We start from the raw sequence: 12,327 nt of genomic DNA, 5'->3' as shown, positions 1-12,327 counted from the left end.
CACGGCAAGCAAGACCTAAATGTTTACTTTAACAGAAGTCTTTTAGAAAGGACACAGTATATAACGTATACAAGGTGGGATGGCTGAAAACGAAGTCGATCTCCTCCTTCCAAGTTTATACCGTCTCGCTACCTAGAACTTCAGGCACGAATATGTAAGCAGATTATAGCTCTGTAAGCCTGGCTATTGATTTGGTTTTTCTGTCATGTCAGGTTACATTCTGTCGTGATGGTTAAGGAAAGAGCTTATCTTCTTTTTGTTTTTGTTTTCTGTGAAAAGTCAGCACTACCAAATAAAAGATTTAGTTTTTTATTGTGGAAACTTATCCTAACAATAAGTAATAATTAGAACAGCTTACCGACCAACCGTAAAATTTTCACACACGCTCACATGTAGACATGGTTACTTTGAGTCAAAGTAACAAAACTCCAATGATTAAATACTGTCATACTTTTGATGACAGCATAATATACACCAAAGAAAACTGGAAAAATTTGACATAAAGAAACTTTAGAAAAGTACAATAATTAATTACAAATTGTTTTGATGAGATGATTAAATCATTCATCATTTCTAACCTATTGTTTAAAGCAGAGCTTTACATTTAATATTTATTTTTAACTAGACTTTTGTGGATTTTCTGTTTAGACACAAGTGTGGTAAGTTTGCTTAACCACATGGTTTCGGGTACAGTCCCACTGCGGTGCACCTTGTTTTAGCCCTGGGCCAACCAAAGCCTTTTGAGTGGATTTCATGAACGGAAACTGAAAGAAACCTGTCGTTTATGTGTGTGTGTGTGTGAGTGTGTGTATTTATCCCTATCACCGCTTGACAACCGGTGATGGTATGTTTAGTTCATGTAAAATAGCGGTTCAGCAAAAGAGACTGATAAAATAAGTCCCAATCTTAAATAAAAAGTAGTGGGTCAATTCATTCAACTAAATTTCTTCAAAGCGGTGCCCCAGCATGGCCACAGTCTAATGACTGAAACAAGTAAAAGATATCACTTATAGGAGCTGAAATATTGGCAGAAACGGTAGCACGACAGACGGAAAGCTTAGCGGTATTTCGTCTACAGTTTCGTTCTGAGTTCAAATTTGCGTTTCATCCTTTCGATGAGGTCGATTTTGCCTTTCATCCTTTCGGGGTCGATAAATTAAGTACCAGTTGCGCACTGGGGTCGATATAATCGACTCAATCCGTTTGCTTGTCCTCTCTGTCTTTAGCCCCTTGTGGGTAGTAAAGAAATGGGTATTTCGCCTGCCGTTACGTTCTGAGTTCAAATTCCGCTGTGGTCGTCTTTGCCTTTCATCCTTTCTGGGTCGATAAATTAAGTACCTATTTCTTTACTACCCACAAGGGGCTAAACACAGAGGGGGCAGACAAACGGATTAAGTCGATTACATAGACCCCAGTGCGTAACTGGAACTTAATTTATCGACCCCGAAAGGATAAATTAAGTACCAGTTATGCACTGGGGTCGATATAATCGACTTAATCCCTTTATCTGTCCTTGTTTGTCCCCCTCCATGTTTAGCCCCTTGTGAACAATAAAGAAATAAATGTTGCCAGATTGGGGCTTATTGAAAGTTTCCAAATAAAATTAACAAGGAGTGCCAAAGATTGGGAGATCAGTCATGAGGAAGAAGAATAAACGAAAAGAGGTTGGGGAGAATGAAAATACCGTCATGGATTTGTAGTCACAATGAATTGATTTGCTTTTGAAAATTAAACTGTGCATTGTCCCGTTGCTTTTGATGTATTTAAAGAAAGGAAACAGTACAAAAATAAATTTCTCAGTCATATACATATGCGCGCACGTGCGTGTGTATGTGTGTGTGTGTGTGTGTGTGTATGCATACACGCGGCGCGCGAGCGCATATATATAAATTTCATGCTTAGTTCTGGTTAGAAACTTACTCTCTGTTTTCATCCTTCGATGTTGCTCTTCCGCAAATAACTGGTAACAAGAGCGAAACAAATTGCTATTATACTATTATTAAGGTGGCGAGCTGGCAGAAACGTTAGCACGCCGGGCGAAATGCGTAGCCGTATTTCGTCTGCCGCTGCGTTCTGAGTTCAAATTCCGCCGAGGTCGACTTTGCCTTTCATCCTTTCGGGGTCGATTAAATTAGTACCAGTCATGCACTGGGGTCGGTATAATCGACTTAACCCGTTTGTCTGTCCTTGTTTGTCCCCTCTGTGTTTAGCCCCTTGTGGGTAGTAAAGAAATAGGTATTTCGTCTGCCGTTACGTTCTGAGTTCAAATTCCGCCGAGGTCGACTTTACCTTTCATCCTTTCGGGGTCGATAAATTAAGTCACTAGTTACGCACTGAAGTCGATGTAATCGATTTATTCCGTTTGTCTGTTCTCTCTGTGTTTAGCCCCTTGTGGGTAGTAAAGAAATAGGTATTTCGTCTGCCGTTACGTTCCGAGTTCAAATTCCGCCGAGGTCGACTTTGCCTTTCATCCTTTCGGGGTCGATAAATTAAGTACTAGTTACGCACTGAAGTCGATGTAATCGATTTATTCCGTTTGTCTGTCCTCTCTGTGTTTAGCCCCTTGTGGGTAGTAAAGAAATGGGTATTTCGTCTGCCGTTACGTTCCGAGTTCAAATTCCGCTGAGGTTGACTTTGCCTTTCATCCTTTCGAGGTCGATAAATTAAGTACCAGTTGCGTACTGGGGTCGATGTAATCGACTTAATCCGTTTGTCTGCCCTTGTTTGTCCCCTCTGTGTTTAGTCCCTTGTGGGTAGTAAAGAAATGGGTATTTCGTCTGCTGAAATTCCGCCGATGTCGACTTTGCCTTTCATCCTTTTGGGGTCGATAAATTAAGTACCAGCGAAACACTGGAGTCGATGTAATTGACTAGTCCTTTCCCCCAAATTTCAAGCCTTGTCTTTAGTAGAAAGGATTATATTATTTTTTAAAGCAGCAAACTGGCAGAATCGTTAGCACGCCGAACGAAATGCTTAGCGGCATTTCGTCCGTCTTTACGTTCTGATTCAAATTTGGCCGAGGTCCTTTCTGGGTCGATAAAATAAGTACCAGTTGAGTACTGGGATCGACGTATTCGACTCATCCCCCTACCCGAAATTGCTGGCTTTGTGCCAAATTTTGAAGTAATAATAATAATTATTAAGAAGAAGAAGAAGAAGAAGAAGAAGAAGAAGAAGGAGGAGGAGGAGGAGGAGGAGAAGAAGAAGAAGAAGAAGAAGGAGGCGAGGTGGCAGAATCGTTAGAATCCGGGCGAAATGCTTAGCTGTATTTCGTCTGCCGCTACGTTCTGAGTTCAAATTCCGCCGAGGTCGACTTTGCCTTTCATCCTTTCGGGATCGATTAAATAAGTACCAGTTACGCACTGGAGTCGATATAATCGACTTAATCCCTTTGTCAGTCCTTGTTTGTCCCTTCTGTGTTTAGCCCCTTGTTGTGGATAGTAAAGAAATAAGTATTTCGTCTGCTGCTACGATTTGAGTTCAAATTCCGCCGAGGTTGACTTTTTGCCTTTCATCCTTTCGGATCGATAAATTAAGTACCAGTGAAACTAATGGAGTCGATGTAATCGACTGACCTCTCTCCCCCAAACTATAATAAAAAGGATTATTTTTATTATTAAACATCGCTATTTATAGCCTTAAGTAATTTGGAGTGGTGTCATACTTGACCTAATGAACAAGATAATTACGTGTGTGTGTGTTTTGTTATTGTTAGTATTATTATCATTATAATGATGTTGCTGCTTTAACGTGACTTGAAAAATAATGAATTTCGGAGTTGTACCTGTCTGAAACCTGACTTCTTCACTCAACCATAACAAACAACAACAACAACCGTGTTATTGATTACAACTCTTTACATGTCACACATAGGAAGGTAGCGTAACGAATCCTATATTACGTGTGATGAGGATGAGTGAGAGTTGGGTTTCTCGTGCGTGCGTGCGTATGTGTGTGTGTGTGCGTACTAAATACAGTTTATTTATATATTGTAATGATATTTATGAAACAAGCCACCAAATGTGTATGTACGGAAATATGTCCCAGTATATAAGAATACTCCAGTATATAAGAGTATATTATGTACTCCAATGAAATCTCCAAAGTAAATGGTCAGCTTACAGGTCAAAGGTTATTCGCGCGCGCGTACATTACAAACACACACATACATACATATATATAATGCAGTAAGCGCAACACACATTCCAACTAAACGATCGGTGAGCCGTTCGTTAGAGTTCTACGTTTCTTAGAGTACTGTTAATAAAACTGCTTTGTTTTCCGTTTGTGTGTATGGGGCTGGATGGGTTATTCCTATCGTCAAATACTGACAATGCGTTTGCATGTTTGAAAGAATCATTATATATATATAGCATGACTCTCTCTAAGACCACGTTGGTCAAAACAAATAAAGCAACATAATCCGTTTTTCATTCAAAAGAAATGTCAGAGAAAAAAAAAATAATTAAAGACAAACAAAAGAAATTGCAAAGGCAATTGTGTCGAACAATAAATCTTCATATATCCATTCTTATTTAATGAACCGTCTTCTCCCCCCCCCCTGCTACACACACGGGTTATGAGAAAGAGGGAGAGAGAGGTTAATTTTTTATAGTCTAGACAAAACAAATGTTATATTACATTTAATTGGAGTTCCTTTTTCTTTTCTTTTTTTTTTTCGTTATAGAAGAAAAAAAATGTAATCCACGGAAAATAAAATAAGAAAAGCAAAGAAAAATAAACGAAACAAAATGAATATATTTCGTAAGGGTAGTCATGATGAAATGATAACTATTCAATTGGTCCCTTCATGTATATCCATCCCTACACACACAACACACACGCAACATTATAGGAAAAAAAATATTAGAAAGCACTGGATTGTGTTACCACATGTATTATTAATAAAATCAATAAAAGATAAAAAGCAGTCATGTTTGAATCTATGAATATAAGTTGTTATTGTTGTTGTTTGGTCTTGGGTCAGCCTTCATAATCAAAGAATTCCCGTCGCGACCATCCCATCTTTTCAGACTCAACCTTCTTTAAGAAAACGGTAAGGTGTGATTTGAGGGAGATTCGGTCGCTATTTGCAGCAAATCTAAGCAATCACGTAAAGGCTCGTGCATGTAAGTTTATAAACGTGTGTAATAAAAGAAGTACATATAAGAAAAGTGCAAGTGTGTGTTTGCATGTGTGCATGCGCGCGCGTGCACAAACATGCATATAAATCATGACTTTATACATAAACTGACAGCCAATAAACCCCGCGACACACGCAAACATAACTATTATCACCATCATTGTCACTTCAATCCAGAAAACGAACATAGGTTGAAGTGTGCATACATTATCTCGTGTACTATATTCAATCAAGATCGGTATAGTAGGTGGGCGGTATGGTTGGCAGATCCAGCAGTACAGTTTATTTATTTCGTGCATATTTAATAAATACTTCAAAATATCCCATTCATTCATTCATTTGAAAGAACTTCTGTCAACAACAAACCATGCGTATCAATCAGTCTGGCGACACACATGCCATTCACTTCGTCGGTTACTTACATATCGTTTTACAGTGCTACTGACACACATAACAAGGATAAGGACAGCAGGAGGTCGAAAGGACGGATGGTGATGAGAGATGGACATACCCTGTTACACACCGATGAAGAATTTTCGTGTTGGATAAATCTATTCATTTCAATCTGTACCCCTAATCATCACAACGCAACATCAGACATGTCAATAGTAATGAGAGCCAATTTCATCATGCCCCTCATAAACACAAAGAAATGATAGACTAATAAGTGAGGGAAGAAAGGAGGGGGGGTAGTCATAACAAAAACATTGACGATAGAGAAAAAGAGAACCATAACAAAAACAGACAGCAGAGAGCATGGCAGCTTGTCAAAAAGATAGTTTTCGTTCAGGCATGTATTTACTTGCTATCTCTATTTTCATACAAGCCTTAACTTAGGTCCAGTAGGTAGCAGCCGGCCGGTTCACAACAGAGAAGAAATCTCACGCCAGTCACTCTAATGCAAGCTTACCAACTTACCCAGCCTCATCACTCAGCTCCTCGCCGATAGATTAAGCAGGTGAAGTGAGAGAAGGGTGGACAGAAGAAAGAAAAAATAAAAAAAGATAAATGACAAACATCACCAACATGATATTCTCTGACACTTACTCAATCTCTCTCTCTCTCTCATTCACACATGCACACGCTTTCTCTCTCGTTCACTCTTTCTTTTTTCTTTTCTTTTTGCTTTTTAGCGAATTAGTAAGATTCAATGAAAAGAAAAGTAACAAAATAAGTTTCGCTAATAATTATTTTGTTTTCTAACTTTTTTTTTTTTCTTTTTGTAGGGAATATTAATTTGTTCACACTCTTTTCTTTCTGTTACTCACCGAACATTCAGCATCTCTCCAGTCCAAAGATTAGCAGCAGTTACATGATGCTGTTAATCGTGGGCCAGACTTAATCCTTTGTTCGTTGAATGAATAACAGGCTTTTGTCAACAAGACACATGAGAATTCCCATGTGTGGCTTCCGGTCGACGACGTAACGCAAAGCTTGCTCTCTGATTGGTCAATATTGTTAAAAGAGGCCGGTTCAACATGCATATTTATTATAAGACCTATCAGGAAGAAAGCAAGGTGCTGTGGTGGTATTAAATATTTTTCTCCGTCTCTGATGATGATAATATTTATATGAGCCCGTATACATAATGTTTAAAATATTCTGTCGCTAATAACTTCGTGATTCGAAAGTAATAAGCATTTTATTTTAATAATCTTATCAGAGATACGTGTATTATTTATAAATCTTTTTATCTTAATGTTCGGTAAATGTAAATTATTACATAATTTTTTCCTTGTTTTCTTATCGTAAAAGGCCCTTTAAGTCGGATCTGTCATCATTCCAATAAATATATACAAGTACATTTGTTATAACCAGCCCCAACTGAAATATCTTCAGATGTCCCTCTATATATTTTCTGTTTTTTCTCATTGTAATTTGAACACTTCGCTTAATGATACTTCAATTACTGAAGCAAGATCTTGTTATAAACAACTCGCACACATCAGGCATGTATCGCCAAGCTCTCTATAACATGCCACATCATCTATGTTTGTGGATTTATACTACAGATCGTTTATAGATTTATATTTTTTCATTATTATTATTATTAACTTTTTTTCTCAATTTTCATTACCGCGTTTATATCCAAATATTACTGGACAAAGTTGTAGGTGACCACTGAAAATTGAAGTTATCGATCGATGCTTTAAGTGATTTTAATTTATAATTTATTTACCACACCTGCATTTAATTTAATCATTTATTCCCTTTATACTTGGTAGAAGATTTAATAAAATCTTCAACATAGAAATATGCAAAGATTGAATTAAATTATTCTTTCATTATATTTCGGTAGAAATGTTTGAATGATTTTTGTGACAATCTCCCATTTTCAAATTTTTTTTTACATTTATCAATAACTTTTAATTAAACAACTGTGTTGTTTTTTTGTTTTGTTTTGTTTTTCATATTAACTTCGCTGTCTGGCAGAGAATTCTAATTTTAGATTTTATCTCGATATAAATTTGAATTTTTCGGATAGGAGGATTTATATTAAGAAATGAAAAAGAACTCTGCACGTCCTAAGATTATGCACTTTGCTTCTTTAAAAGTTTTATTTGACCATATTAAATTTTATAATTTGTTAAAGAAACATTGATTTGATACCTTTCTTTAAGAAAATATTTAGTTCAGAATTTCCAGCAAGTATAAAACTACTGGTTCTTTTGCAAATTTTAACGCCACTGAAATAGATATTGAGAAATTGAAAAATCAATTTCTTATAAGCTTTCAAATTAAGATAAACAAACCAAAACACATACATATTAGTAGCTGCGTTTTATGTCGGTTTTTTTTTTCTATCTGTCATGGGTTGCATTTTTATGAAGCTACAACCAGATACCTTTTTAGTTGCCACAGGGAAGCAGTGTACCTCTTCTAAAATCAGGATACTCACGGTAATTTTATATATATATTTATATATATATATATATATATATATATATATACACACACACACACATACATATATATATACATAAACGTGTCGAATAGGTACTCAATTTTTTTTTCATAAAATTTCTTTCAAAAATTTCTTCGGGTTTCTGTTTTGAACAACAGAGATTACGATTCTTCCAGAAAATTTTGAAATTCCATGTTTCAAAAAATATGGTGATAATTCTAAAATAAAATTATAAAGACTTCTGCCCCACCCCACCCCATTTTCTCCTAAAGTTGTTTATTTTCTTTTTTTTTTGCCAAAAATCCCCGTTTTCGGATACGGAGGTTCCAGAAAATTTGCCAAAAATCGGCATTGTGAAAATGTTTCCCCCTCCCCACCAACTTCTTCAATTATGACTTTTTTCCCTAACCCTGAACCGTAAGTACAGAAATGTTTTGAAATTTTTGTCGGAATCATAATGTCCATTTTTATCCGCATATTTAGAAAAAAAGATTCTTAAAAAATATTTACAAAAATTTTTGGAAATTTTTTTCTGAATCACAATCTCCGTATTTTTCTGCATATTTTGCAAAAAAAAAAAAAATTCTGAAAAAAAATTTTTTTTTCTAAATAATAAAAATTCTGAAAAAAAATTTTTTTTTTAAATAATAAAAATTCTGAAAAAAGTAAATGAAGGGAATGGGGGTGGGAGGGTGGTAATGTAAAAATGCCAATTTTTTTGCAGATTCGTATTCCCCATAGCCGAAAAGTGGTGTTTGTGTAAAAAAAAAAATAATAATGAATTTTAAAAAAGGGTGTGTTTTTTTTGGTAGGGGACGGGCGGAAGTCTTGCCATATCTCACCGTTAAAAGCAGTGTGTGAGTTTTATGAAAAGTAACAGAATACAAAAAAAAAAAAGAATGAATTTAATACATCTTTATTAGTTACAATTGTTTCAATACCACTCTGTTTCTAACACCATTGAATATTAATGCTTGCCTGTGAAAAGTTTTGCAATATTGGGGTGACACTTCATCAGACTAGCATCAAGATGTACTCTTATATTGTGCAACAGACTTATATTTTATGTTGCTTATCTAGTGAGGGAAGATTACAATAAGTATAAAATAAGAATTAACATGGTTAAAGGAAACATAAAACAAGATAATAGTAATAATTATTATAAGAAAATAAATAAGAAGAGGGAGAGTAATATGATGCCTAACAATAATAGTACTCTCAGTGGTACAAAGAGACATATATATATAATAGGTTGGTAGGTCAATGGTAAATCATCCCTCCTTATACTGCCAGACGAGATGGTGAGGCTGCCAGATGAGATGGTGAAGATGCCGACGACCACTTTGTTCAAAGCCTCCCTTGACCTCAAGTGGCCTGAACTCTTTACATGAACACCACCCTGTACTTAACTCCATGTCCCCCTACATGGCCTTGCTATTTGCTTTTGAGCCAAATTAACTAACTAACTATACATATGCATGTATGCATGAAGAGATTCAGTATTGCAGAACTGAGCTTGTAGGTTAAAATATTGAGGGATGCAATGCAAGAAGAGACTGTCATCAAATCTTTCAAGAATATGTATTAGTAATAGCACAGAAGATGAAATGATTTATGAAGAAGGTGGGAGAATCAATGAAAAATAATTTTAAATATTCATAGATGAGGACAGTGAAGTACAATTTGAAGATCTCCAAGTGACTTTGCTTATCTGAAATTCTAAAACCACAATTCCTTTTTCCCATAGATGTGTCTTATAATGCCTATATGGCATAAAAGTTTCAAATGCTGATAAATGGTCTTTGAATTCAAATATATTCATTTTTATTATCAAATTTCCCTCTCAAACTCAAGGTGTGTGTTATGAGCCAGCTATAGCACACACCCAAATGTGTATTTTATATGCATATACACACACACACACACTATATATATATATATATATACTTTATTTAAAGCAGCAGAAAATTCAACAAAATCTGTTACTCTGAGTTTCTCATTGCCGTTCATCAGACAGTTTTGTTAGAATGGAACCGATATATCAATTCAATCCAGACTCTTACAAACGCTACACCTTTAAAAAATATATGTATATGTGTGTGTGTGTGCATGTGTGTATATATGCGTGTGTGTATATGTTTATATATATATAAACATGAATAATGGATGGATACTTAAATACAGACAGACATCCACATCTTAAAAACAATAAGAGAAAAGAACAGAATTATTGAAGAGAGAAGCTTCTAGTATTTCAGACCCCTAATTTGGGTTATTTGTTTTCTGAATGGCTGTAATCCCTCCAGTTGTTAGATAACACTTGAGTTACTAGAACAAAGTTGAGAGCAGTAGTACAACCAAGCAGAACAAGAGATTTCCAAGATTCTCAATCTGAAACTAAACTAGAAATACTGACACAATCACTTATTTAAGGATAATAGCAAGGAAATCTTTGGCTTATGCCATGTGTCTAAATCATGACTTTATACATAAACTGACAGCCATGAAACCCCGCGACACACACAAACATAACTATTATCACCATCATTGTCACTTCAATCCACAAAATGAACATAGGTTGAAGTGTGCATACATTATCTCCTGTACATCATCATGATGATTGCTCAAAGTGCTTACACAAAAATATTTCTCATATATTCCATCAGGGCTGAGTTAATCTGTTTTAAGAATCCTTTTAGGCAATTTAAAATTTTTAAGGCGTGACTGTGTGGTAAGAAGCTTGCTTCTCAACCACATGGATCATGGTTCAGTCCCACTGTATGGTGCCTTGGGCAAGTGTCTTCTACTATAGCCTCAGGCCAACCAAAACCTTGTGAGTGGATTTGGTTGACGGAAACTGAAAGAAGCCCATCGTATATATATTTATGTGTGTGTGTCTGTGTTTGTCCTCCCACCATCACTTGACAACCAATGTTGGTGTGTTCACATCCCTGTAACTTAGTGGTTTGGCAACCATGGAAAATCTGCTGCAAACTCTGACCCATGCAAGCATGGAAAAGTGGACATTAAGTAATGATGATATATATACAGATGTCATGTATAATATATTTAAGAAAAATATTTAGTTTTGCTGTGAAAATAAAACTGTAGTTAAATCCCATGAGCTTACAGGACTTAGAAGCTCACAGCATTTATCTATGATTTTATTTTGTAGCTTATGTAGTAGTGTTAAATTAGGTGATAAGATTAGATATATATTTTTCTTTACTGCCCAGAAGGGACAAACAAGGACAGACAAAGGGATTAAGTCGATTACATCGACCCCAGTGCGGAACTGGTACTTTATTTATCGACCTCGAAAGGATGAAAGGCAAAGTTGACCTCGGTGGAATTTGAACTCAGAACTTAACGACAGATGAAATACTGCTAAGCATTTCGCCCGGTGCGCTAATGTTTCTGCCAGCTCGCCACCTTAATAGGTGATAAGATTAGATATAACATTCAAATGGCTTTCACACATTTTCCATCAACCCAACTGCACTCACAAGGTTTGAGTTGACCATGGCTATGGTAGAAAGTGTTTGATCAAGTTGTTGCACAGTAGGATTGATCTTGGAAACACATGATTGCAGAACAAACTTTATCAGTCTGCTATACTCACGCTGTAACTGATAAAGACAATGGTAGAACTATTTCAGAGAAACTACTGTAATCCTTTTGAGGGAGAGAATACACACTATCATTCATTATTATGCTCTGTCATCATGGTAACTTTCAGCTGAAACTAGATATTTGAGCAGAAAGTGTGAGAGATACAGTGACGGAGAGAGATATTGTGTTTTAAAATTCAGTAAATTAAACTTGATCATTACATGGGAAGATTAATGAAGGACAATATGTCACATGCTCAAGCAAACAAAGAATAATGAAGAAACATAAGAGCCCTGTTCTTAAACTAAAAAATTCATTATGTCACAAACAGTGTCAGCAGTCTTTGGAGACCATTCAGAATTGATTCAAATCATTTGATTCCAAGGAATCGCTGACATTTCTGTTTTTAATTTATGCATCACTGAAGGATTATCAACTATTTTCAATCAAGCATAAAGTTTCAAAGCCCAGCTGTGCCTAAAACTTAAACATAAATCAAATAAAACAGTTGAAAGATTAATTGTTAATTAGCAAGTTTCACTGAATATCCTTAGGCCTGTCTCAATAAAACAAGTTTAGTCTAAATGATTGTATATATGTTTGTTTAAGCAGCTAAAATACTCTACTTTGAGTGAATAAATGCGTTCCAGCTGTAGCCATCCCATAT

At 35.7% G+C, this 12,327-nt stretch overlaps 1 protein-coding gene across 1 annotated transcript in view; it reads right to left on the bottom strand.

Moving 5' to 3' along the window:
* Nucleotides 1-6,518, bottom strand: part of LOC115208907 (protein Jumonji) — a 232,035-nt gene extending 225,517 nt beyond the window's left edge. Inside the window, exon 1 of the mRNA XM_029777113.2 lies at nt 6,412-6,518. The gene's annotated coding sequence lies outside the window, so the exon portion shown is untranslated. The remainder of the gene's footprint in view (nt 1-6,411) is intronic.
* Nucleotides 6,519-12,327: the final 5,809 nt, after the last annotated feature.

Source organism: Octopus sinensis, linkage group LG1 (assembly GCF_006345805.1).
Source record: "Octopus sinensis linkage group LG1, ASM634580v1, whole genome shotgun sequence".
In the NCBI taxonomy this organism is placed as follows: domain Eukaryota; kingdom Metazoa; phylum Mollusca; class Cephalopoda; order Octopoda; family Octopodidae; genus Octopus; species Octopus sinensis.
The sequence above is the reverse complement of the archived record's forward strand: the minus strand, read 5'-3'. Positions and strand labels throughout refer to the sequence as shown.